We start from the raw sequence: 25814 nt of genomic DNA, 5'->3' as shown, positions 1-25814 counted from the left end.
GATGCACTGAATCAGTCATTTTCATGTTAGGTCTAGCATGTCTCACCTCGTCAGGCATTTTTTGTGTGTTTTATGTAGCTTGGAAGAGGAAAACAGAACTTCTGCTTTACAGTTTACTGTTTGCTTACTGACCTCTCTGAAACCCAAGCAGTGCCACAAAGCAGAACTGCCTTCTGTCTAAGGCATCAGCAGCTTCTGCCTCCAAGCACTCAGCCTTGGCTTTCCTTGAAACTTCCAGTGCAAGAAAACTTTGCTTTCTATTTTTAACTAGTTGCTGAAGTTTACCAGCTAATACATTGTTTCCAGTGAATAAACATACAGTTGAGCGTATGTCATTTTTTAAAAAAAGCATTCAATTACATATTTAATCCATTTTGTTTTTATTTAACTTTTCATGTCTTGTACCATCAAGATATAACACACTGGATTAACAAATTGCTAAATCCTAGCAAATCAGTTTGGTAATCTTAAAGGTAAAGTCATCAAAACCCAGGAGTAGGAACCATCAGGATGGTATGAGAGCTGAGGTGGCCTCTGAGATGGAAGAGGCTAAAGGAGTCAATTCCTCTGGATGCCCTGCAATGAATATTGACAATGAATGACAATAGGCACAGTCATTTTTACAGGATTTCTGATTGTTATTGGCTCCACTGACCATTTTCAGAGGAAAAATAAGGTTAAGAAACCTTTGGGGAGGTTTTCTTAAGTTGTCATGCTGCCATTTTTTACAGTTTCTGAAAACTGAGGCGGCTGCAAGTCACAGATATATCTAGGCTTGAGGAGCTGATTTAAGCTTGCTAACAGAGAAGAATTTCTAAGTGCCTATTTATAAATAAAGAACGAGCTTCAGTTTTATACATATGAAAGAGATAGGCAATTTTTTTCCTACTTATTCTTTAATTAAAACCCTTGCTGAAAACAAAATATTTCCTGCAAACCTTTCACTACCAAAAAAACAACAACAACAAAAAAAAAAAAAAAAAAAAAAAAAAACACTAATTAATTAATTAATTAATTAAAAGCTGTTGGCCTAGACTAGAACTTTTGACCAAAACCAGTGGCCAAAACAGACCAGTATGTATTAATTTCTGACAAAGTCATCTGAAATGGTGTGGTGCTGCTTTTTGCTGAGGAGGAGTGGGACAGAGTAGAGTATGTCCAGATTTCCACAGTTTCACACTGCCTTCTGAATTCCCATTTAATATGCTGTCCTATTTCCAAAGCTTATAAAAATCTGGATGAGATAAATCATGAACAAATGTGTATACCTAAGATTAAAATATCTCTCTGGTGGTAAAAGAGGGGCAAGATGTCAAGAATGTGCTACTTTACCTGCATGCCTGGCTTAGCTCCAACAAGACCTTGCCAATCTTTTAGGAAGGAAAATCTAAAAGAAAACATCATGAGAAAATGTGTTTGACAATTTTATTTTTGCAGTGTTGCTCCAGAGTCAATTGAGAGTTCAGCAGTTTCCAAGACCATGTGAAGAAGCAGCAGCATGATGGATATGAAGGAGGAGGGCTGAAGGCAAGACGGCAACAGTTAAATGTGTGGTTTGAGTGAGTTTAGCATTAGTTTAGGAGACTGTGGTCATTTCAGACAGAGAGAGACAAAAAAGGGTGGGGAGTGCTGCAGAGATAATTCTTCTAAAAGCTAATTCATGTATTTGCTAGCGTTGGAGAATGGACTCAATGCACCCACCCCTCTCACAGTTCCAAAGAAAAAGTGCATTTTATCTTCTGAAACTGGTGCTGATTTTTTTGAAATGAATCACAAATGTCAGTGCCAAAAGCATCTTCAATTTCCAAAGAAGGATATTTGAGTTGATTACTTCATGTGCTTCTTTTTTTCAGTCTATGTGTGGCCAGGTATAAAAGCCAAGAGGTTCACGATACTATCTAAAAGATACACTGTGCTCTCCCTGAGGTGCTCAGAATGCACCTGCAGCGAGGCTTTGGTCCTAACAGGCATGCCTCATCTCCTGTCAGACACAGGTGCAGAAGAGCAAGTGGATTCTTCTCAGTGGGAGAGCAAGCTATACAGAACAAAAGCAAAGCTATTTCATTTTGAAAAGTCATTGTAAAAGCTGGTAGGGTTGAGGGGCAGAAAGCTCCATCACACCATCAAATAAAACAAATGTTTTCTGATTCAGATTTGGCTCCACACTAGGTGAGTACACGACTCTGCTGCCCTAATTATTTGAGAATTTGGCCTTTCAAAGGGATGTATTTTATTCTAAACGAGAGACCTTTCCATGTTTGGTATTCTGCAAAACAAGACTGTATGGTAAGGGCACTTTGACATTCCTATGTATCGCGTTGTTTAAACTAAGTACACAAAAACACATGGTCAATAGCCATCATGTTTTAATTGCTACAGTTCATGGAAGGAGCATTACACAGAACAGAAATCCATTTAAAAGCTTCAGAGGTGCTTTTCGCTACATGCACACAGCATACTGCTGCTGGACAAATAGATAAATGCAACCCATTGGACTTGCAAATCAATTTCTGTATTGTTAGAGGCAAGTGAAAATGAGTCTTTTGCACTATTGACCCCAGACAGGCTGGGCATTGGTAATGGTAGGTCAGCCCGCTGCTTCCTTTATGGCCAAATGCTGATAACCCTGCTAAATTATCTCTAACTGAAACCTGGAGGTTGTGGCTGGGGGGGGGGGGGGGGATAAGAATCACAGGGGTTTCCCATGCTCTTCTGATACATCAGTCATGACGAAGCAAGGGGAGACGAGTTCATGGTGGAGCCCAGCATAGTCATCCCCAATGAGCACCAACAAGCAAGCTCCAACAAGTTTCAATGGGGCAGCTGAAAACTTCACTGCTCCCAAGTGTCCATCCCAGCCCTGCAAACATCCTTATCCTGTATTTGGGTACTTATAGTTCAGTGAATGCTGTAAACTGGGGAGTCAATCTCCTCTCTGCACTGCCTTGCAAGCCTACCAAAGCAGAAAGTATGGTTTTAACATCAGCAGAGCTCTGTCTTGCAGAGGCTGTCTGGCAGCAGCAGTGGTGATTAGCAGGTGCTAAGGCCCTGAATTTTTCTTCCATGATGAGTTTTAACCCCCTTCCTTCTGGGGTCAAATGCTGAGCAAGCAGAATGGGAAGTCAGGTTATCACTTTGAGCGGTCAGCACCCAAACAGGAGGGCAGACATAGGACTCAGAAGTGTGTTGACAAAGTGGAGAGGTGGCCACAGAAATCCTTCAAAACCATCAGAGCTTACTACAGACAGACAGACTTGGTAGAGAGATGCAGAGCCCTGTGCTCTGGGGCAGGATTCACTAGTGACCAATGTTTGGGCTACCGAGCTGCTCTGGGGAGAAGGACATGGGGCACAAAGGGTGACAACATGCACATAAATTACCAATTATTAGTAAACTGTGAAAAAGGCAAATAGCCTACTAAGAGGTATAAAGCCTCTAAACCAGCCTCCTGTGCTGCTGAACTTGTCCATACTCTCATCAAGCACAGCCTGTGGAGGTTACTGCATCCCCTTTTGACTGCAGATGAAAGAGCAAAAGGCCTGGGGTTGTTTAAGCCACAGAAGACTAGAGGGAGGGATTATTGCCATCAAACATGAAAAAGGCTGCTGTAAAGGAATAAAGCCATTATTTTCAGTCTTGGATAGAAGAAATTGAAGAGGGAGGGCAGTGATTGCAGAACAGCATAGACACACTTTCCCAAATGCTATAGATAAAGCACCATCATGAGGGCCTATCTGAGCAGGACTGGACCCATCACCTCTGGAGGCTTTAGGAACAGGCTGGAGTAAGTATTTTTCAAGAACAACACAGAACTTCAGGTCAGACAACACTCCTAGTCCTCAGCCCTATTTTTCTGCTTTAAGTGTTACATCTCAAGTAAGTACAGCAGAAAACCAATCTCCAACATGCACAGTGTGTATATTGCTATTGTAGAAAATTAGTAGGTATTCATATCCCTTTTTACTATACTTTATAAAGGTTTGAGTTAAAGGAACAAGCCAGTATGCAATGCTAAATATGTCACTTCCAGAGAGATAAGAAATTGACAGCCAAATGAAAAATCAACAGAAAAACAGTCTGCATCATCCCATCCACAAGTCAAATAGCACTTTTCTTCATTTCTACATTGTTCTTTATTCTCCCTTGCCTTTATCTGTCACTTCAGACTTCATTTTCTCTTCCCTAAACTTAGTGCTGCATCTCCCAAGTGGCTAAAATCAGATATTACCTAGACTAGGCTTCGTGAGCCTACAAACACCACAAAACTTCTCTGGCTGTGAAAGCAGGAAGAAGCTTGTTCAAATGGCTAATGTAGAGCACGTCAAAGAGAGGAAAATGATTTGAATAAAAGGCAAAACAAAACAAAACAAAACTGCAGCATGCTGTTAATTGGCGCCATCCAAATGCCGATGTACATGTTGTCCTTGCGGTGGAGGGCAGGCGATTGGTGTAGTATGTTAAAATATGTCTGTGTCTTTCTCTGTAAATAAATTGTTTAGAGTTCTCAGATTTCTGGCTAAATGGTTATGAAGTTTATCAGGGCTTGCAGATAGTGTTGGTTCAAAATAGGATCTTGCAATTATCACTCAATTACAGTCCTTCGAAAACAGACAACGAGGCACCATTGGCACAGCCCCAGGAAAACATTCTGTACAGAGATACTAATCAAGACGCTGCTCCTAACAGCTAACATGAAATTCATTTTAATACTCTGTGCACTGAGCAATTTGATGTTGTCGGATCAATTCACCCCTTTGATTTTGTAGAGTCCCTGTGAACAAAGTGTAAGCTAAGGCTCTGATTCATTCCAGCTACTCCATTATTTACTAGTGTGTCAGAAGGCTTTGCAACTGATCTTTTATGGGGGATTTAGAGCATGTTCTTCAGGCAGGAGAGAGATGGCATGGAGCAAGCTGCTGAAAGGTAGTAACTCAGCCCACCAGTCATCCATGTCAGCTCTACCAAGCTCTGCCTCTGAGATTTTCACAATTCAGAAGATCGTGGTTGTGGGTATGGCTTGGCTGGACTTTTGAATGGAAAATGCAGTCTGTTTTCTAACAACAGAGATCTCTCCCACCCACGCTGCCTGGGGAGGGAGGTTTTACATCGGGGGTCTAAGGGAAGGCATAGCAATGAAAGTGAAATGGGAGAAATGAGATGACTCAGGAGATGAGACGAAAGCGTAGCTGTACAAGTCAGACAAATTCTTCTCTGTTTAGAGGAGGTCCAGAGGGGCTCACCTCAGACCAGGAGAGCACTTTAGCATGTCTATGACTTTAAGCAAGCTGTCACATAAAGTGTAATGATATTGACTATTCCATTAGCTTGAAGCTGTAAGCACCAGACAAAGAGAAAAATGTAATATTGCTCCCTTAGAAATATTTAACAGAGGTAAGATGGAATAAAGCTGTGACTAATTTCCTCATAATCATACATTGCAGAGAGGGACACCGTATCTTCCATGTGAAGATCACATCAGTGGAAACTTTTAACCATCAGTGGAAACCCTTTCTACACAACTTGAATCTGAATTTGCTCATCTAGAAACACCATATGTCATTTCTTGGAAAGAACCAAAATAGTCACAGAAATGTGTAACAGTTTAGTACTCTAGACAACACCTAAATCCACATACACAACAGAAGAGGTGGTTGGACATGGTTACTTTGTTTCTTAGTAATTTGTCAGGCTTTAGGGTTTGGAAAGCTGAAGAGCAAAACCATAATGCAATTTCAAGATTAAAAAAAAAAAAAAAAATGGAGCAAGGACATATTTTAAAGCAATGTGATTCAAAAGGTAAAACATTTTGGTTTGAAGACATGCTTCCTAGATTCTAGACTGATATGTCTAAGCTTCTTGATTTGTATGAAAATAGAGATTCCAGCTGTGCCAAGACAGGAATCTATTCAAAACAAGTCATGTTTACCAAACATTTCTACAATGAGCACTGTCATCACCCTTATGAAGAAACCCAGCAGTAACACTGTCAGCTTGCTCCTAATGCTCTCCAGCACTGCTCCATGAATCCCATGACCCACTGAATTTGGAGAGGTTGGTACACGGCAGCTCTCAGGAAGGAAGTTGCTGGACTTCAGACAGATAACCAGACAAATCATCTAGTAGTGTCATGGGATACAAGGGTCAGGGCTTCTTGATGTTTGAGGTGATGTGCTGGGTATTTAGAAAACATCTTTCCCAATTCTCCAAAAGCCTTTTGCCACCCAGCTGGCACTTCTGCCCAGTCTTAATGTCTGACTAGGAATGTGAACCACTGCTGCAATGCCTCTTTCCCAGCTGCAAGGAGTGCACAATACCAAGGAGCAATGATCCTGTTGTTGTCCGATTTGTCGTGACAACTCTGAGAGAGAAGCTGTGGCAGGCAGCGAGGGAGTTTCCTCCCTCTTTCTGTCTAACAGCAGTCAGTTCCTCATGCTTTTGTTTCCTAAGAACTACGCACTGATGTCTAGGGCTATTTACAGATACTTCTGCTCAAAGATGGCACAGATGTATGCAATACAAGATAAACAAATGGCATAAAGCAAATACCAGACTCTGTGTTCATGATTTCTTTCCCAACAGGAAGAAATCATCATCATTCTACACCTATCATCTCTCTGCATGCCCATCAGAAACAACAGAGGAAGAATGTGGTTTGCTTACACTGTATTGCCAATTGTCTGCACCTCTGCTTCAGTACTGGGGCCGCCAGCTTTACAACTGGGCTTGACTCTGGACAAGAACTGAGAAAAAAAAAATGCATTTTGTACAGTCTGAGTTTCTTACTTGTCATATCCTGGCTTGGCCTCTTGGTCAGTTTTATAAAACTGAGGTGGGGAGGAAAGTGTATTTTCCAGCAGACTAATTCCTCTGTTGCCAGCTGCTCTGGCTTCCTTTGCTGGCTTCTGCCCCTTCTTTCTTGTAAGTGAAGAAAAAAAAAATCCCTTGGCTCCCTGAAGGGAAACTTTAGCCTCAGTTCAACAGGTTTCTCTTCAGGCCATGGCTCATATGCATTCCCAGTCTCACTTATCAACAGCTGGAGGACATTGTGTGCAATGAGTGGGATGAGGAAAACAGGTGAACATGGGAAAGGGAACAGCTGGGCTCAGGCACAAACCTGCACTCTACAAACGAAACCAGAAGAGTAAGGGTAAATAGTGTTCTGCCTTTTATCTCTGGAAGCTGAGAAGAATGGTGGAGTGACAGGACCTGAGTCATCCAGAGCTCTGGGATGGCTGTCTTCTCCATACACAGAGCTCCTCAGAGAAGGATGAATTTACAAAACTACTAAAAAGGGAGTTTATGATCCAGAATACACACAGTGGTAAATAGAGAAAAAGTGACCAAGCAAGAAATTAAAAGTGTTTATACCCATCTTCCCACCTGCCCACTGGGTCTCTGCAGATAGGTTTTTGGCTTAAGAGTCCTGCCATCAACTCAATGATTTTCTGAATTCCAGCAACCATTGCACAACCATTTCTGGTCCCTAGGAAATCTTCTTTCAGTCCTTTTTGAGGCCTCACTAGGTGTTTGCTCCTTGATTCCCTCAGCAGACAGTCAGCGTCTTTTACCTTGAGCAATAGGCTGACATCACTTTCCAGTGATTGTTGCTCTCACCTGCCATCCCTCATCTTGGAGAGCCCTATTTTCCTCTATTTATACCTGCTCCAAGGAAAAGGAAAAAGAAAGACAACAGAAAAGAGGAAGAGAGGGAAAACAACACTACAGAATAAAAAATACGTACTTGAATCAAGCTTGAGCTACACATTAGGTTTTAAGATAACTGGAGAAAAGCAGACTTGGCATGAACCTCACTCCCTGATTTATCACTCTACAGACAGCATGATGCTAACTGTTGTTCTCCAGGCATCATCTCGGGTTATCTAACAGCCCCCCCTAAAGATGCTATAGATTGTCTGGTAACATTTAGGTAAGAAGAAGAAAGACAAAAGAGGAAAGCAGTGTCAGAATATGACATTTTTCATTACTTGTTGTTTCTAGAGCCCTGGCAGCAGTCCATTGCATTAAGTGTAATTCAGAAAGTGGTTATCACTTCATTTTTTCAGCAAACAACTTATCTGCTTTGATTTTTTTTTTTCAGAAGTCAGCTGTTCTCCTGAAAAACATCTGCATTTATCAGGAAACCAGTGTCCCAAAATGTTTAAGTCAAAAACTTAATCTTTGTTTGCTGAAAACCAAAAAGGCTTTTTTTTTTTTTTTTTTTTTTTTCAAATGTTATGTGAGAAATTTCCACAGGAAAAGAAAAAAAAATCTTGTCTTCAGATGGACACAGATTTATAGTCAGATGAATCATAAAGTGTCACGCTCTGAAGGAACTCTGCCCAGAGAGTTCCTTTTCCTGCTAATGTCGTGCTTCTGCCTTTGTGGTTCACTGCTTGCACACGTCCCTGACTGACATCCCCCTAGAAAGCTCAGTGAGATTGCAGAGAATTTTTCCCCCACTGTGTGCATGTCATTTGTGCTTTATTACACTCCCAGCTGGGTTTTTCACCTTTCATGTAGGAAAATGTATTGCTGCACTTATTGTTCTGGCCCACATATATCTATGTGTTAGTGTATATATTTGTATATATACATATATATGTGTATGTGTGTGCATATACGTGTATGCATATATATGTGTAAATGTATATATATATATTTATAAATGTATATTTAAATACAGGTGGGTGGGTGGATGGCTGGATGTATAGATAGATAAATAGATAGATAGATAGCATGGAGCATTTTTACAGGCAGGCAGATGAAAAGCATCGTGTAGGGTCTTTTTTCTGGAAGCAGTCAGCAGTTGTGCACAAATATTTTGTACCTGAGATGGAATATTCCGAGTGGGAGTTACTGCCTGTTTTGTCTCATGCTAATTTGGCTGTACAAGGGCAGCACTGTCTGCAGGATGAGCGAAGCCCCACTCTGCAGAGGCCCCCCAGGTCCAGAGGCTGGTGCTTGAGCATCTCGTTGGGCCAGGGACACTCCATCCCGCCAGCAGCGTCAGTTCAGGCTGAGTGCCCGCTGTCAAGACGCCGCAGTGGCAATCCCCCAGTGAGGCACAGCAAGCCATGCTCGGGGCCTCAGCCCTGTCATCCTGTCTCCCACTTGGGCTCATTTATTAAGAGAGACGGCAGGAAGCAGCCATGGGGAAAGGGGGATCTGGCGGTGACAAACCCACGGCATAACAAGGCTCCTGGCGGCCGGGTCCCATCGGTGCCACCCTCCCCATCCTGTGCTAAAAGCAGGCACTTGAGCAGTGAGACCAGGCACGTCCTAGCTGGGGGTCACACCGGGGGGTTTCGTTTTGCCTGGGCTGGGGGCTGGCTGTTGTGCTGACGTTAGCCTGAAGCTGGGATAGGGGTTGCTTGGGTTAAATGAGTCTCCGGCGGTCAAGTGCTCACAGCAAAGGCCAGACCACAAAAATCAGCATGATAGTTATTTACCATAACCATATACAAAACCACAAGCAGCAGAGGTTCCCTCAAATACATCAGAGACACTGCACATCTCTTTATTAAAGCCTGTCTGTGTTTTCAGCTTGCCTTCAAATCGCAAATAGAAACAGAGAATACTAAGTCAGCAGAAACAAGCCAAAAGACAAAAATAATATCTAAAGAAGCAAAATAAGGTTATGAAAATGCTTCCCTCTCTAAAAAATCTTTGCCTTTGCTTTAACTTTGAATTTATTTTACTCCAGTCCAGCACTGGAGATTAGTGATAAGCAGCTATAAAATTCCTTTATTCACTCATAAATAAAATATCTGCACTGTTTGAGAGTTATCCACTCCCTTTGACATTAATGAACTTGCCATACATTTTAGTAATCCATTATAATCAATCCAAAGTCCTTAGGCTAAAGAAAGCAGTTACCTGCTTAGAAATCAACTCTCTGGCTCTGTGTTAGTGACACCGCTGTGCTAATTCTTAGTATAATTCATATTTCTATTTAGACACCCAGTCCAATCAGACACCTATTGTTTTGAAGTGCTGCTTCTTTTTAAAGGGTTTCCTTTTTTCACTGATAGTAATATTTTCTATCTTTTCCAACTAAGAAATTATTTGGCACCTAAACTGTCAGTTTCACATATAAACAGGTGAAAATATTGAGGTCGCCTTTGTTTTTTGTTTCCTTTTTTTCATCCCTTTTCAACCACAGCCTTTTCCCTTGACCTCTCCCAGTCTTCCTTCCAGGCCTCTGGCTCAAGACATGTTCTTCACCTATTTCTGCAGAGCATCCCAAACCAGTCCCTAGCGTTTGCTCTGTCCAGCTGCTGACTCTGCAATTCACAGTGAGAGGGCTTCTCCCTCTCCACCATATCTGTCCCTTCCTCACCCCACCCCACACCCACACCCCCCTATATATATATATTAAAAAAAAAAAAAATGTGGAGATTGGAGTGGATTGGCATTGCCAATTTACTGGAAACTCAGAATTGAACAAGGCTTCTGAACCCAACTGGATCAGCAAAGGAGCCGACATCTCTCAATCTGCCTGAAGATGGGAACCTCTCAGGATGTTGAGCAGGTGTAGAGTGAGAGATGGCCATTCATCCATTCCTCCCTCCCTCCCTCTCTCCCTTCCTCCCAGGGCTCCCTTCCTCATCTGAGCTGATTTTTTCTTCCCCTTCACTCAGACATAGATAAAGTGATCTGACCTTCTGTGCAATTATACCAAAGAGGGATTAATGGGTTTATTTACTACTCTTTCTCAGAAAGTTTTGTCATTATTGATTAGCCCATCAATATGAGGATTTGTAAAAGCACGAAAGTAAGTTAGGTCCCAGCCATCATCTGTGCCTCTGAAAAGCTCTCTTTGTGGAACAACGCAGAATATGTATCTTCATGCTTTAATATTATGGATATGTTTGATAGCATTTTCAGAAAAATAATGCAGTGTCATTTGATCTAAAATTGTTTACAAGTTGGAGTTGAACTCATGAAGGAAATGAGGGGAAAATGTTGCAAATGTGAACAGAATTTGGAGATTTTGAAGCTACATATTCAAAGATTTTAGACATCAGGCACACCTTCACAGATAGATGGTAAGGGTTACCAAATGCCATGCCCTGCTATAAGCATGGAGAAAAGATGTCAGCTCCAGTTTACAGAACCTCAGTTCAGTGTCATAACCAAAAGCCTTGTCCTTTTAAGGCAGGCACAGATTGTTAGGTGATATATTTGGCCCTAAATTGTCATGCTCCTTTTTTTTTTTTTTTCATTATTTGCATTATTTCTTTATTTTATTTTTTGCTCAGGAATTAAATTAAAATATATATAATTGATTATTTGCAGTCTTGATTCTAGAAATGTACCATCACCTGCATGAAATCCATCAAAGTTGCTTTTAAGAAGTGCAAAAGCAGGAAAAGAAATTGTGTTTAGTGATAAGATATATCCAGGGAAAGTACTGAGTCCTCAAGCAAACAATAGTCAGCCCCTATCTATGAGACCCCAGGCAGGTTAACAGACTCATTTTTCTAGACGTAAAGACAACAAGCAGACTCTAGTGCCAAAACCTCTAGCCTCTGAAGGTCAAGAGAAGGAGAGGAGTGTCAGCTGCTGTTGGGGAAATGGAGCAACAGGCAAGGGGATTACGCGGAGGGCAACTCATATCTCCCAGCCCAGAAGTGGGGGATACATCTGGTTTCTGATTTTGCGAAGTTTAGGTAAGATGAGGGATGCATGAATGTCTGTTGTATTAACTGCTTCCTCTGCACAAGTGTATCTTTGGGTGGATGAACAATGCACTGGTTTTGGAAAGCTGTTGTGAGTCACATCAATCACCAGACACCGCTGCCTGGAAGGAAGTCTCTTTCAGGTGTTCTGCACAGTTAAGCTCCATGGTTTTAGCCAGATCAACAAATGAGATAAGGGTAGGGCTGCAACCTCAAGATCCACTCCCCTTTGGAGAGATGAGGAACATAAAACCTCTCACCAAATAAGCAGGTAAAATGACTGTGTAAAGGGCAACTATTGCAGGGTTTGAGGGGAGTCATGTATGGTGTTCGCATTGTGTAGTTCTGGCTTTTATAAAAGATGAGTAGTCTGTATCTAAAGAGGGAGCTGTCTAGCACTTCCTAAGCAGGTGTTGAAACAAATGTGACCAGTCAGCAAGGTTGTTTTTTTGGTGGTACAATTTAATATTATTTAATCTTCAAATTCTGTGGGGTAGACCTCAAGCTAGCACTGCCTACATGGCTTATGCTAGCATTCATTGTTCCCTAATTGAGAGGAGTCATGCCAGACTGGTTCTCATTTCTTCCTGCAGAAGACCGCAGATCTGTGTTTTGAACTTGTGAGATCCAAGATTAACTGGTGTCATCTTTGTCCTCCTACTTCATTTGGGAGTGGGAATAGGGAATACCAGTGGTCAGCTGTCAACCCCGTCTCTTTCTGTTTTAGGGTGCAGTGAGTAGAGGGCAGGCTTTGCATGGCAAACTTGAGGAGCTGGTGTCCCTCTGGAAAACTGGCAAATCTCACTCCTGCTACATGCTGAGCAAACCTTGTGAATAGACATCACCTGAAACTTGTCAGTCTCTCCAGGAGATGGTGAGGGATTTACAAGATAGATATTTGTCCTCTTCAGCACAAGCATCTTTAACCCAGTTACAAGGAGCCAGGCAAGCAGCAGCAGGACACCACTGATTTCAGTCAACCTGCCCCAGCTGAGAATCTGACTCTCCCATGTGCTGGTTAGATGAGAGAAGTGCATCAGCCCATGTCTGGACTAGTTCAGATTTCTTCTCAAATGTAATTTTAGATCTCCTCTGCTATCATTTATTCAACAATGTGAATAAGATATAGGTATGTTCCATCCAATCACCTTCATTGATTGCCTTCTTTTGCTTCTTTGTAATTTGCTTATTCTTTCTAGAGTATCTCACCAGCACATTACCAATCTGTGTCAGGACAGGGAAGGAGAAAAAATGCATTGAATCTAAAAAAAATTAAAAACATTATTTTCTAAACTACATTTCCTGTATTTCTTCATGTTAGTCATTTGCTGAAGTTTATAGTTTTATCTATGCATAACTATTTGCAACTCTGCTGTTGCAATCTGCACCACACTATTTTAACAAGAATAGAAAAATGCGGCCGGCCTGAAACTGGTCTTGGGTAATCTCTAGCAAAATCTGATATTCCACTATGTAGCAAGAGCTTGCTTTCATTTTTGGTCTGCCACCTGTGCAATGCTTGTGCACCTCTTTTATTTTAGTTTTTGCAATATACAATTGACTTGGCAGCAAAATAAGTGATATTCTTCAAATACTGTGTGAGTTCCATATATCCCAGGTATTTAAAGTAGGGAATGTTAAATGAAAATACATGTGAAGAACTGTCCCTGTGAGAAGGGTCTGCACTAGAACATCAGTTCTATCTAGACTGCTGGTTCAGTCTTCACTCCAGGATGTGATGTATCTGTGATTACTGCCCCTGTGCGTTTCCCATTGCTGCCACTTGCATGCAGTCAGCAAACAAGCAAAACAACATGCAAATAGATTATGTTCTTATGTAATACCAGAACAAAAACCAAAGACACCAGGCCCCACAGAAACCATACATGCTGTGAAAATGAAAGCAGCTTTTGAAATATTGGGCAGATTAACATTTTATCTTCATGTACTAGAGCATCACGCCCTCAGGGCCTCATTTTGTAACTTGCAACAACAACTGTGAGATGAAGGGATAAAGCAGCACATAAGCATTCAGTGTAATTAGTTTGTATAGGGTACAGTGGGACATAAAAGGTTGATCATCACAGTTGGGCTGGGAGTTACATGCCACATTGTAGAAAGTTTTCTTCCATTCTCCCAAGAAAACTGCCACCAGATCCAACAGGCATGTTTCAGAGAGTACCTCACTCTCCAAAAATCAGATCTAGTACAAAGCTAGTACATTTTCAACTTTTTTTTTTCTTTTTCTTTTTTTTTTTTTTTTCCCCTCCAAATACCACAGAAGTCTATTAAAAATTATACCATCACAATTGCCAGGACCCCACAGAACCCTGCTGGAGATGCCTCCCATCGGGTATAACAGGAATTACTTTTATTCATTTTACCATGTCACCAGAAAGATGTGTTGATGGTGCAGCTGGCAAAATGCACTATGTGACTATCTACTCTGCAGGTCTCCTGCAGACAGATACGCCTGCTGTCTGCTCTCACATGAAGTGATTCTGTCACTGGGAAGTTCTGGGTGCCCTGCTTCAGGAGAGGCAGCTTGGGTCAAGCCCAGGTATCCAGCCTACCTGGACATATTCCAGCTACTTCTGAACGAGTAAAAAACAGGTTAATTGTCCCATTTCAGTTAGGATATTTTGATGCAATAGATTTATCCTTTGTTTTTTTTTTCTTAGTTTGTTTCAGTGAAAGCTAATTCTAGGTGTCTACCCCTAGGCCTAGAACAGCTTGAATTTTGGACATCAATACACTCAAAGAAAATGAAAAGTTTGTCATATGTAGAAAACCATCTGTGTTAGCTTGCCAAACAAAACCAGTGAGAACTGGGATTCTGACCCTGAATTAAGTAGATTAATCATACTGCTATCATGGGGCATCTGTGAGACAGGGAGGATGCTGATGTGGTTTGTAATAACCCATGGCAGATGAGGCAGAGGCATGTTTGCAAGACAGCTTTGCGGGGAGGGACAGAGTCAGTGTCAATATAATCTACTCAGAATGGCTCACATTGGCCTTTAGAAAAACTGTTCTTGAATTTCTTTCTTCTTCCATTCATTATTGATCTTTAATACTGCAATAGAAGTAGACTGCTAATTTTCTTATGTTCTGTGTCCAGACAAACTTTTGCAGCAGATGAATATTCAGGAAAGGAATTCATCTACAGCAGTGTTAGGACATAAAACAAAATCTGACTCCCTCTGACTCACAGACTTCTACCTGCAGTTCTCACCCCTATGTAAGGACTGTGTAAGGACTGAGACACTTTTTTATCCGACGAGAAAGGTGACCCTCAGGAAGGATGTCTCTTTGCTGTCAGTAAAGGGGAGTCTGTAATGATACAAGGGAGGCTGAGAAGCGGTGGGTTGGGAGAAGAGAAGCTTCAACCTAATAAATAGAATGGCATCACTGTTCCTCAGCCTGGCTTTGCAAGTAAATGCCTCTAGCATCTGGGCTGCTCAAAACCCACTTTCTTTCTGCATAAGCCAGGAAAAGAGACTGTGTTTTCCGTAAGGATATGGAATAGCTGCCGAGCTTCCTCTCGTTTTCTGGAAAGGGTTGGGAAGCCAAGTAGTGCAATGTTTACCAGAGGTGATGTAATTTGATGTGTCGTTAACACAGGGCAGTTCTTAGATGACACAATCCATCTGTTAGCATGAAAAACAAGAGTAGTTCATACTGCACCTGGTGCAGTAACTTGATGTTGTTGAAGATATGCAGTTTTAGAGGTTACTGAATTTAGTGCATTTCATCTTGTAATTTGAAATAACATTGCAATCCTAAGGGCTGGAATTTCTTTAGCTTCATTCCTTTACTTTTTAAAGGAAATAAAACTTTGGAAGGAGTTGTAAAACATCCAATATGGCGGCAAGACTTGACAGCCATCATGGTGGTGCAGTGTCAACTAAATTATGACATCCTGTTGACAAAGACCTGATTAATTCCAGTGCCATCTGACACAAACACTTTAGTTAAATACAAGTGGGAATTAACATGCACATCCAAGAACATTTATAGTTATGTTACATAAAACATAAAAAATGCCAGTATCGATGAAATTTGAAAAGGCTTTCCATGGAGTAATACTCATTGGACAAGCCATTACTCACAGAAGCCCTTTGTCTTCTCTTCATGAACCAAATTTTTTGCTTAGATAAGTTCACTACGGGTCATTAACTCAGAGGGTGGTTCAATGGAAGTGTCTCCAGTGCTGGTGTCTGTAACAGTGCCGGTTGAACAGAATCCTGTTAGAGCACTGACAGAAACAGTCTCTTCAGGACACAACTCTTCTCATGCTTGTAATAGAATACTTGTAATCTCTGTATTCTTTTGGAATATATTGCAATCTTTGAATGATATGGACTGTTTGCTATAAGGGCTTCTTTTTCACCACACAATGTAAAGACTGTTCAGACAACTAACTCAGATGTAGGTTGCCCAATGCCTGAGGTCAGATGAAATGCACTCCACCTAGGACATCTGGAAGCATCGCTAAGACCAGACTGGGGCAAACCATGCCATTGCTGAGGTAAGCATACTTCTGTGGGCAGCAGAGAAACTCTGCTGCCTGCATCACCACTCCCAAAGGCCCTGGGACTTCTGGCTGGCTGCTGTCTGAAGCACAAAGCTTCCCCAGGAGCAGCAACCTGGCTAACCAGTGCTCAGCTATGTCTTATGCCCAGACTTTGCCCTGTTTTGTTGTTGTTTTTTTTTTTAAGTTGGAGAGAAGCAACACAGACACTTTGTTTCATATTCACTTAATAAAAGAAATTCCCACTTCTGTGAAAGGAATATCTTGGTCATAGACTGACATATTTAGTGTTCTGTCATCTCCTTCCTGCAGATTGCTAACCCTCGGGAAATTCCCTCACTACTGTGCATCCCCAGTGTGAAAGTGGTTGGGGTGGAAAGCAACAGGGTTCACTGTAGAGGCATCCCCACATTGTTTCTCTCAGCCTCTCTTCTACCTGGGAAGCAATAAAAACATGCTTATTCTGTGATGAAGACATCGAGCAGTATGGATCCAGTCTTACCCCAGGTGTTGTTCTCTTATTGGAGCAGGGAACATGTAGGTCCTGGTCCTTCTCCTCTGCACCTTCTCTGTCCTTCCAAACACTGTGTGAGAGAGGTGTACAGGTCAAATCCCACCTAAGCTTTGGAGTCTGGAAGAACTGAACCACGTGCCTGAATTGAGGAATTCTCAGCAGGATCACCCTCACCTAGGAAACCTTTGCTCCCTGAAGGTTGAACTCAAGACTGAAATGTTTGTTTGCACCAGCCAGTGCTGAAAGTACTTCCATGTAGCCAAACCAGAAGGTGCAGTGTGATGCCAACTCTAAGACTGGCACAGGAGGAGGATTTAAAGCACCAGTTTAACTACTCTCCTAATTAGTGGCATCATTATTGGAAAAATACCCTGTTGGTGCCACAGTAGACATTATCCACACTTAAGAGAAAGCTTAGTTTATAAACATATTTCACACTGAAGAGCTGCTCTCCAGTTGCTTGAGTCAGCTGGTAGCATGCACGTTATCTATATAAAATATCAACCTACTGACAGACATAATTACTGAGTTTGTATAACAGAGGATAGGTTATATTCCCGTGTGAATCCTGAAATGACAGTTTGTCTTCATTCAGCCTGTGGTTTCCCTCACTAGGCTCACCCTGTGAAGTGGTTACATGTGCAGGATGACAGGCACAGAGGTGCTTCAGCCTCATGGGTGAAGTGAAGGGTACCTGAGGTCTAACCACAGAGACCCACCACATCTTAGTGGGTATGTTTTTAAACTCTCTTTTCCTATTTCCTCAAGGGATGCACAACACACTGGTCCTACCATTGCCATCAAAACAACACTGGACAGTTGCTATGGAGGCACACAAACTCCCTGGCATGTCCCTAATTTGAGCTGGACAAAACTAGAGCACATGCCAGATCAGCATATTAGATCCATGGCCATTCCAGACCAAACAGGGCAGATGAGCTGGAGAGGTTTGTAAACAAGTGGAAATGCAGGTGTTCCCTAAGCAATTAAAATATACAATTCTTAGCACCTTCAATATGACTCTGGTGAGAAATAACATCTAGATACATCAGTGGCTATTGAAATAAAATGTGCAGGATGTTATCCATCTCTGAAAACTGTAACTTGACTGCTGCACCAAGAGGGTACTCATGGGCAATGACACCACACACGTCCTACATGTACTTCTCACACCTTTTCCTTCAGCACAGGCTACTGGCCACTGCTTGAAGCAAAACCCTGAGATGTTTAACCTGAGTAGTCTACTTGTGCACTGTCAAAGTGTTTATTGGAAACAGCCTAACAAAATGACACAGTTAATGTGCAGCTTATTTCTGCTTCATAAATTTTCTTTTACTATCATACAGTCCGTACAAATGGCCTGGTGTTCTGTGGGCCTTATGATTTGCTCCATTCACTGCACTAAACATAATGATATGTGCCTACACAGATAATTAGACAATAACACTATTTGCAAAATAAATAATATTACATGGCCTTTATCTGGGGTGAGACAATTGAATAAAGAATAGGCCTATCATAATACTTCCATCTGATAGGATAAACAAGATACAGAAAGATGTGGTAAGGAAAACAGGTCTTCATGATATAAATTTTTCAGTGCTAAAACCTGAATTCTTGCTATTTGCTCCACTCCCAGCTTAAGTCTGAGTTAATTACAGCATTACAATAACACTCTGCAAACTGAATTTCAAAGAGCATCTATTTAAAAGTTTAAAAGTTAATGATGACTAAATCAACAAGAGTTTATAGAAAAAAAATAGGAAAGAATACAAGGCTGGTTTGTTAAATCTACTTCAATTTTCCAAGTTCTCCACATACTAGCATCCAGTCTTAGAAAAGGGCAACAAAAGAAATTGGCACCTTTTGGAGTTGATTATTAATTTGAATGACTTACTTCTGATATTTTCAATTTATCATCACGTTCACCTCTAAACATTAAGTTAATCTAAAAAAAGAACTTAAACCTTTCCACCACTGCATATGTAGAAATCACAGCCACAGAGTACCGTAGATGCTGGAAATATGAACTGGAAAAAATAATAGAAAAATTTCATGAAAACAGTATTTCCCTCCAAGATGCAGATACAACTTCTGGCTCAGAAATTGCAGGAGACAAGAAATTTCAGACATTGCTGAAAGCTGGAAGGACATACACTTGGTGGCAGTGCAGTAAATACTTGTTTCTTTTCTGTGTTTGTGTGACTGTGTTAGTAACTGTCAAGGGCCAAGCAACGCTGACTTTTGATCTTACAGTGGCTCATATTTTATTACTAGAATTTTTATTTTTTCTTAAAATTAGTTCAGTTTTCTGAACTTTAGGGAGAGTCTGATTGCCTTCTCCCATTTTTTAATCACATTGTTTCCCCACAGGTCTAGGTTTCTGACCTCCACATGGGTATAAATGTGGGTATGCCTGGAACTCTATGAATAATGCCAACCTGGCAAAATACCTATTCCAGGCCCACCTACAGATTCCTTTCTGTGTTGCCTGTCTTAGGGTTTTGACTTCTCTAGTTAAGTCATACCTGTACTGAGGACCCATGTTCCTATTTAGTTAGTTAAGCACATCTCAGAGGAGTAAACTTCATTCCTTTGGATGGGTAAGGCCAGCACAGCTGCAGTATATCCAGGTATTTCAGGAGTGTCTTTGCCTCCTGAACTGCTCTAAAATTTGTTTCTTAAAATTAAGGGCTGCTCTGTGCACTGGCTCCAAGATTATGTAGGTAAGCACAGGTCCATCAGGTTTAATGGTGACAGCAAGACAGAGCTTGTCTGCTCCATTCAGTAAAGTAAAGCATCAGGTCACCATCATGAATAACCACTGTATGGGTCATATACTGAGCAGTTTTCGACCTTCATGGTTTCCTTTACATACTGTTCAGAATGGCCCAAATTTGTCATCCATGGTAACTATTTGGCTTTTGTCATTGATGCAATTGATTCATCAGAAAGTGCAAGGACCACATCTACCTGCCAGGAAGGGAGAAGAGCATTTCCAAAGGAACCACAGCTGCTCGGCCTTCCCAGCTGCAAGACCCACATTGGGAAACAGGGAGCTGGAGGTGGCTGGGGCATGGGTGAGGACATAATTCCCAACATAAGGCCCAAAGGGCTGGGAAGGAGACAGAGCTGGCATTTTAGCCTCAGCTAGCTGAATGAGGAGCTTGTTTGTCTTTTTTCTCTCCTTAAATAATGCAGATGCTCTCTTGGTGCCAGCTGCTCGCTTGGGTTAGCAGCCAGCCTCCCTGCCACACCACACTGCCATTACCAACATGCTCCTGAGAGAAGGCTTTGCCAAAACCCACAGCCAGAGCCAAGGCTTCTGCGTTTTCCTGGCCAGGCTCCTTCTGGTAAATACAGCCAGGGCTGCGTGTCCAGTCCGCGTGGGTGGGGAAGAAACTGGAGCTTGGAAACAACCCGCCCTGGCCAAGCACTGACAGGAACAGCCCCCGCCACCCACATCCCACTGCTGCCCCCACCACCCCCGGTCGGTTCAAATCAACGGGATTTATGAATTCCACCGGGGTGACTGCTAGCAGGGAAAGACTGCCGAAAGCGGCCGGGAAAGAGGAAAATAGGGAGTTAGAAATGAAGCATAGACCGCACTGGCAGGAAGGTATGTCTGCGTGGCCTCGAACAAAGAGCAAGTGAAATTTTTGCACGGAGAAATAAGAGATCAGCTTCATCATGAGCATGTTGCCAAAAGCATTAACTTAAATACATGGTAGGGAATCAGCAAAATTGGCAAGTCCCTGGCCAGTAAAAGGGTGTAGTTTTGTGTTACTGAGACAGCTGATGTCTCCTTTAAAACAGTGTCCTCTGAGTCACCACATTCACTGGAATGAAGGTTTAATTTAAGGCATTCTGCTGGAAATCCTAATCACAAGAGTACATAGTCACTCTCACTTTTTCTGAAACGTACATATTTAAGTATTTTCTGCCAAAAAGCATAGTTCTAAAGAAGAAGTTTTCAAAACAGAGTGCCCTACAGCTGAAGCTGGGACATCACCCAAGACACAAAACTTGGCTCCAAAACAGGCAGAAGCACAACCAGGACCCCAAACATCCACACAACACACTACTCACTGGCCTGTTGAGTGGGAATTCATTACTATAGGTCTGATGTTTTTTGTGTGTGTGTGTGTGAACATTGATGGGGAGAAGTACAACAAGGAACCACGTGCTTTGTTTAGAAGGATGTGCATGCAGCCATCCTAGTTGTGAAGGCTCCAGCAGGCTTTAGCTTGGAGCCGTCCCAACCAGGGTGGCTGCTTGCACATCCTTCAGCTGTGCACAAGACCTTCAGATACCTCAAGAACATGCTGACAGAACGCATTTGCTCCCAAAATCAGATGCAGACAAGTATCTGGATGATCTGAATTTGGAGCTTACATAGATACAATGCCAGATAGGCCCCAAGGTCTCATTGGAACTTCGGCTGTCTGTTCATGTACCCTGCTGCACAGATATGGCTGCCACACAAAGTATTTTTCTAGACCGCTCTACCATACAAACACTGTGGACTCTGTGTCACTGTCCTAGGCACTCACACCACTGTGAAGTAGGCACACTGGAGCAGAGTTTGCCCAAAAGGTGCTCTGAAGCTGGAGTGATCAGGCTGAAGCTGTGCTACAACTTCTCCTTTCTTCTTGTTTATTGCTAGGAGTGAAGGAGACAAAGAACCCCTGTCCTGAGCCTGAGTGCTTTTCCCTCAACATACCCACCCACTTTGCACAATATAGGGCATTCAGAGCCAAGGAATCTGGGATCCATCTGGCTCTGGACAAGCCTTTCCAAAGGTGCAGTTCCCCACATATTCTGGTTCTTCCCCATACTCCCAACAGTCAGAGGATGGTGATCAAAACACACAGTTTAGGATGCTGTACTGGATTTTACAGAGATGTGGCCCCAGGCACTGGGGTGCCTCAGGCACCTTCACCCACATACAGCCACTTCTTGCTGCGTTAGACAAAGACACATCCGTGGTGTTGGTGGGTTGCAGACCTCCAAATGTCACTGAAACTAATAAAACTGATGCAACGGAGAGAAAGCATTAACATTTTCCTTGGAGTGGGTGAATGGTCGGCACCTGGATGTTTAGCAAAGCAACTTCAGGCTGAACAAGAGGAGGATCCTCTAACCCTTTATTATTGTTTTCTTTGGAAAAGCTTGGGGTTTCATTGTCAAGAACAATTTAATGTGATAAGTTACAGTGTTAAAAAACATGCACAGGAACAGATGAATAACTCAGTATACTGCCTGCTCAACCATGCTGAGACTGAAGTCAAATATTTGAGGTTTGCCACAAACCAAGATGAAGCTTATTTACACTAACAAAGGGCACCCAAGGAACAGTGGTGGCCTTAAGTATGCACAATGTGTTTATCAACACCAGATATTTACCTTAACTTTTATGCTTGGAGAGCGGCTTCCCACATGCTCAGAGTCATGACCTACGTGGTTAGCTTTGTCTTGTCTTGCTTCTGTACAGCACATGCTGTGTATTGTAGGAAGAGACCAGGCTTAGAAAAAAAACATGCGCAGCACAAAATAATACCCCAGAGTATTCATGGAAACCATCCTCCTTTATTATATCCCAGACCATAAGACTCCAGAGCTTTCTGCCCTTGCTAAGTTCTCACAAAACCTTCCAGCTATTAACTATAAATTAGACTCTCTTTCTCAAGGACATTTTTATTCAGAGAAAAGACGTTTTGTTGCCAACAAAGTGGAGCGAGCTTCCCTCATACCAAATCCTCTGGCAGCTCCCACAGTCCCCTGTTAGTGTGGTTTGTGGTGGGGGAGGGCTTCCTCAGCCTCCACACTGGGCCAAGCACAACCAGTGCTGGGGACATACACGACAACACAGGTTCTTGCACACTCAGACCAAGTCACTTCCCTCTGCACCAAGGTGTGGGGAACCATGCAGGAGGAGGGAAGGGGCAGCATCCACTGAGAAGCTGCCAGGCCAAAGGAAAGACCACATCACTCTTCACCTCCCCTCCTTTTGCTGTCCTCCTAGGGCATGCAGAGAACAACTTACCATCACGTGTTCTCTAGGGGCAAATTTTATATCAGGGATTTGTTATTTCTCCACCCCACTGGTCTCTCTGTCTTGCTTTTGTTCACTACTTATGTACCTTGTCCTTTCTCTAGACTCTCCAGAAAACCTCAGTCAACAAGGAGGATGTGAGTGCTGCTCTGATGATGCATGAAGACCCAAAGCAAACATCTTGACAAAGGACAGCAAGTCTGGGGAGAAGGAAATGTACCTGGCTATCAGTGAGGGGGGAAAAATCACCTGGTTTCCCCAGTACAGGGCAAAACCTGAGTACAGAGCACCTCAGATGTCCTTGGACCTGTCTCCAGACTGTGTCTTGCTCAGAAACTCAGTCAGAAAAGGTCTACAAAGACTACAGCTGTCTGAGTCAGGGAAAGGCATTAATGCCAGTTGTATCAGCAGACTGCTAATTCCCTCTAAAACTTCTGTCAGTCCAGTCTTTTTGGAACAATTTTCCATAGACAAGGGTCTATTTTCAATTATATTTGGTTCTTGTGGTTCCTGGGTCATGCTGCACAGAATGGGTTATTAAAACACAACAGAGAGACAATCACTTGTTTTTTGTTAATATTTATGCAGCTTAAGTTCATCTAGTCCAAACCCCTGTACTGAAGCAAGATTAAGTGTAACCAAGGATCTCTGGCAGAAGATTGTCTAGCTGAGTCTTTAAAACATTTTGGGAAGTAAGTCCCATGATTCTCCTAGACAACCTGCTTTAAAATTTCAGTAACCCACTTTTTTAAAAAGAGGAACAAACAACAAAAGATTTTGCTGGTAAGCAAGGTATATTATCTTTGCCACAGATTGAGTAGATATGAGTAGATTTATACTTTCCTAGGTGGACTTGAAGAAAATTGATTATCATCCTATATAACAGCCTTTAAATATTCAAAGACTTTATGTATCTTTCACAAACCTTTGCCCTTGAGTAAGCCCCCTACTTCCTTTAATCTTTCCTAACAGACGATGTTTTTTTTAATTTCTTACTGTTCTTGGAGCTCTCCTCTGGCCTCTCCCTAATTTGTCTACATCCCCAGGCACTGAGAGCATTTGCATTATCCACTCTGATCTTCTGGAGAGCAGTTCCTACTCCCTTGTAGATTGATCATTAAAAGCATTTTTCTGCATTATGTTATCTTTGAAACTCAATGTGAAATTTCAAAATGAGAATAACAAATGCCGCCAATAATACATGTCTGACTAATGGACTTGCTTGCAGAAAAGTCAAAGCATGCCAAAGCAGTCCTACCCCTCCTGGGCCCACAGCTGCCCCTGGCTGGAGACACATCCAGCTGGAACGACAACCTATCTCCAAGGCAGTGAGCTTCAGAGAAATCCCCATGTAGAAAACAGAAACTTGATCAAGACTTTTTCATTCCTTGACGTGAGTACTAAGGATTTGGCGTACTTCAGATCCTCTGGTTCCTCAGAGATTAGTTACCTGATTTCATTTTTTAGGATAAAATACAAGTAACAGAAGAGAATGTGATGTCCAAATTGCAGTTGAACTGAGCAGAAGTTCCCTAAATATCCCCAGTATACCTGGGACTGACAAGGATCACCAAGGAGAGAATGATGCCACCACCAACTCCGCTCTGGCCAAAGAGTTCTGCATGAGAAACCACAGGGCCCTCACCATTGTTATTTCACCATCAGTTTCTTTCCCTTTTTACCCCTGCCAGTGTATAATAGAGAGCTGCCGAGTCCCTTCTGCCACCCAGGAAGAAATGAGCTGCTGTTCTTAGTGGTGGGTTTTTGTTTTTGTTTTTTTTTTGTTGTTTTTTTTTTTGGTGCAGAAATATGTAATTCCATAGGGCAATATCCTTCTACAAAGGATATCAACCCTGGAATGTCTCTTCTTATTATCAGAGGCCCAATGAAGGTTTCCCCTTTTCATTCATCCATGAGAAAATGTTTGATGTGAAATAATGAATGTGGGGTTTTGCTTTAATCTTCAAAATCAGATGCTGTTTATTTTCCAAAGAATTCTGGAAATGAAAAGAAACGGGAATACAAATAGGATGCCAAAATTAATTTAATGGAAAGCTCAGCTGTTGAATAGTGTACTGCTAAACTTCCTGGATAGCCTCAGAGACCTGCAAGCCAAACGTGGGACATCATTGCGCTAGACACATTAAACAATCATTAACTTCCCTGTGTGAGGGAAAATGATTAGGTGTTGCTCAGTGCACCGTGTAAGAAATCACTTGTACAACCAGAGGTTAGCTTCAAAACATAAAATCCTGCAATCCAGAAACAGAACAGGTTGTACCCTTATGCATGTAACACAATTGAATGTGTGTGGCACAGCCTGCTCTCTCACCCCATAGTCCCTCTGACCCCAGCCTTCTCCGGCCTGCTCCCCTTCCCCGAATGCTCAGCATCACACCTTTGTGTCCCATTTTTGGTCCTGTGCAGGCTCTGTCAGAGTACAGGCTATCTGAGAATTTCTTTCTGCAGGGTGTTTTCACAGTAGTGAAGTTTCACTAATGCGTGGAGGATATGCCTGAAACTTTGGTATTTCACCTGTCAGCGGTTTGTTTTATCTCAAGACTGGTGCACTGCATGTAAAATATGACACTTCCAAATATGTTGGTGAATTCTGGCTTCCACTGAAGCCAATAGTCCATGGATTGTATTGATAGTTGGATGTTGACAATAAGTTTGGAATGTGTTTGGAAGAGAAAATAATTTCTTATCCGTGACTGTAGGTTGTAGAAGGAAAATGAGTGATGATTTTAGTTTAGCTTGTCTTAAAATTGCATTGACCCACGCCACCGCAGGGCACAAAGAAAACTTACTACAAGTTACAAGTTACTGTTATTGGACAGATTGTTGGTCTCCACTGAAATCCTTTTGTATCAGCAAAGTAGAACTGAAGTTCCTTTAACCACTCATTGGCAGCCAACTGTGACACTTGGCTAAAGCCAAATTTACTCAACCCATCTTCCTTGTGTAGGAGCGCACTGGGACTGAGAAAGCAAATACAAAGCAAAACACACCCTGAGGATGCTAGGCCTT

General features: G+C 42.2%; 1 long non-coding RNA gene across 1 annotated transcript in view; it reads right to left on the bottom strand.

Moving 5' to 3' along the window:
* Nucleotides 1-422: 422 nt before the first annotated feature.
* Nucleotides 423-25814, bottom strand: part of LOC311420638 — a 48953-nt gene continuing 23561 nt past the window's right edge. Inside the window, exons 3-5 of the long non-coding RNA XR_014684442.1 lie at nt 16718-16799; nt 1333-1387; nt 423-576 (exon numbers count right to left, since the gene is read on the bottom strand). This is a non-coding gene — a long non-coding RNA (uncharacterized lncRNA). The remainder of the gene's footprint in view (nt 577-1332; nt 1388-16717; nt 16800-25814) is intronic.

The sequence above is a fragment of the Aythya ferina genome (assembly GCF_964211825.1).
Source record: "Aythya ferina genome assembly, chromosome: 1".
NCBI lineage: Eukaryota > Metazoa > Chordata > Aves > Anseriformes > Anatidae > Aythya > Aythya ferina.
Note: the sequence above shows the minus strand (reverse complement) of the source record. Positions and strands in the feature narration are given on the sequence as shown.